At 39.0% G+C, this 2,902-nt stretch overlaps 1 pseudogene; it reads left to right on the top strand.

Annotated features, from left to right (window-relative positions):
* The first annotated feature begins 2,803 nt into the window (after positions 1–2,803).
* Positions 2,804–2,902, top strand: LOC145596221 (small nucleolar RNA R71; annotated as a pseudogene).

The raw sequence follows: 2,902 nt of genomic DNA, 5'->3' as shown, positions 1-2,902 counted from the left end.
TGATGAGGAACAACATAGGCAGTAGCTAAAATCATTTTCAAAGTCCTCAAAGTTGAAAATTTATGTGCACACCTCAAAAATTCACTAAGTATCAATTTCCTCCATTTTTCAAAATATGAATTTCCTATCTCACCTCTCTAAAATTCTTACCCTTTTACCTCAAATTTCGATTAGAATCGAACAAAATATGATTTGTGCCATGAACACCTTCCGTCCATCATGCATACTTGTTGAATTCCAATCCCACAAACGGACATCCTAAAAATCCAAATAAGGAGAAAAGTAAAAGAAAAGACAAAGTAATAAAAGAAACAAAAATGAGAAAATTCAAAAATCAAAGAGAAAGGTTAGAATCTCCGGGTTGCCTCCCGGGAAGCGCTTGCTTAAGATCCTAAGCTCGACCCTTCCTCCTAATCACGGAGGATCAAAGAACACCACCTTCTTCAAGGTGGTCGATAGAGCAAATTTTTCTTCAACCTTTGGCAACTTCTCATTGTTGCTTGATGAAACTCTCACAAAATTCTTTTTGAACTCTTCTTTTTCACTTCTCAGTTTCTTCCTTTTCCTTGCCTTCTTTGAGTCACGGGCCTTTTTCTTCGGCTTGACTTCAACATCCTTAGTCTTGGAAGCTTTCTCTTCCTCATGAGAATTAAGCTTGAACCAATTTGGAAAACCAATATCTTTCTCATCCCTTGGCTTTTGAATCACAAATTCTTCTTTACTAACATCATTAATGCTTGCACAAACATCATCAACAATCTCAAAAACATTGTTAGTAGAAGAATCAATCATGCACATACCATCAATGGAACGAGAAAGACTAGCACATGCAATATCTTGGACACAAGATAAAGACTCATGCATTGGTTTCAACTTAAAACTCTCTTCTAATTTCCCACACCTCAAAGTAATTTGACCTCCTTTGACATCTATTAAAGCTCCCGAGGTAGCTAAGAAAGGCCTCCCTAAGATGATTGGAATATGTTCATCCTCCTCAATTTCTAGAACAACAAAATCCACCGGAAAAACAAACTCTCCAATCCTTAAGGGGACATCATCAATTCTTCCCTTAGGAAGCTTAATAGAACGGTCGGCCAATTGAAGTGTTATCTTAGATGGTTGAAGCTCACCTAGATCAAGCCGCTTGAAAACCGAGAAAGGCATTATGCTATTACTAGCACCAAGATCACACAAAGCATTTTCAAAAACCATTTTCTTAATTTGACAAGGGATTGAAAAATTCCCCGGATCTTCCATCTTCCTTGGGAGCTCACCATGGATAAGAGCACTAAAGCACTTCCCTCCTTCCACCGAACTACCCTTATCAAAATCCTCTCTCTCTTCTAAGATCTCCTTAAGAAACTTGGAGTACTTAGGCATGTCGGGAATTGGTTCGGTAGGGGGTGTAGAATCATGAACATCCTTTAGAACTTCAAGGAATTTCCCAAATTGCTCATCCATTTTGAATCTCAAATATTTTTGGGGATATGGTAGATCGGGAAATCTCTCTATCTCACTCATCTCTTCATCAACACACTCTTCTCTTTTGTCAACCTCACAATAGAATTCCTTATACTCAACTCTTTCCCCTTCATTCTCCTTAGCACCACACTCATCTCTTCCCTCTTTTGACCAAGAAACTCCCTCATCAAAATCATTTCCACCACTAGTGGCAATAGAGTACACGGGTTTCTTTGGTTCAACACCTTGGGAAGGCAAAGATGAAGGACTAGCAAAATCCTTAATAGTGCTTGCTAATTGAGTAATTTGAGTCTCAAGCATCTTATTGTGGGTCATCATCTCATTGAATTTCTTATCACTAACCGCCATATAGGTTTTAATGATCTTGGTTTGATTATCAATCAACTCTTCCAAAGTTGTCCTAGGAGAAGAAGGTTGTGAATAGGAATTTTCATTTTGAGTCTTTGGAACAAAACCGGGTGGGGGACCTCTTTGAGCATTGTTTTGAAAATTTCCCCTTCCTTGATTGTTCCAATTACTCCTATTTTGACTTGAACCATAACCTTGATTATGGTTACCACCACCATGATTATGGTTTCCATTACCTTGGTTATGATTTACATAACCTTGGTTTTGATTACCATAATTATGATTTTGATTACCATAGTTTTGGCCTTGATTTTGGCTACTATAACCTTGGTTATGGTTACCACGAGAACCTTGATTCCCTTGGTTCCTATAACCACCATTATGATTATAGTTGTCAAAATGGCCTTGGTTTTGGTAATTCCTATTCCATTGGCCTTTTTGATTATCAAACCTTTGAACATTGTTGTTTGACACAAAATTAACATGTTCACTTTCATTGTCAAACTCATCAACACATTCATTAGGACAAGCACTAGAGTCATGATCATACGATCCACATGCATCACAAAACAAGCAACCCAAAGGCATATTATGTGAAGAGGGAGGGGGTTGAGAGTTAGAAGGAGTACCTCTCCCCTTAAATTGGGAGGGAAGATTAGAAGCTTGAGGAGAGGAAGAAGTGCTCTCCAACTTAGCTTTGATTGCGGTGACCTCCTTTCCTAAATTAGTCATTTGAGAAGAAAGGTTGTTGATTGCATTGAGATGGTCCACCGAATACAATGAAGATTGTTTGCTTGAAGAGTCTCTCTCCCCATCTTGCCAATCCCTATAATATGTCACCACATCCTCAATGATGTCCACAACTTCTTCTTCGGTTTTGTTCATGATAGGGCCCCCGGCCCCTCCATCAAGGCATGACTTGCCTTGGGGACTTAAACCTCCATAGAAGATTTGGATCACTTGGTATGTGGGGATTCCGTGATGAGGGCACTCCCTTTGATACTCTTTAAATCTCTCCCATGCTTCATAAAGACTTTCACTCGGCCTTTGCTTGAACCCTTGAATCAAGGCT

This window comes from Chenopodium album, chromosome 19 (assembly GCF_948465745.1).
Source record: "Chenopodium album chromosome 19, dcCheAlbu1.1, whole genome shotgun sequence".
NCBI lineage: Eukaryota > Viridiplantae > Streptophyta > Magnoliopsida > Caryophyllales > Amaranthaceae > Chenopodium > Chenopodium album.
Note: the sequence above shows the minus strand (reverse complement) of the source record. Positions and strands in the feature narration are given on the sequence as shown.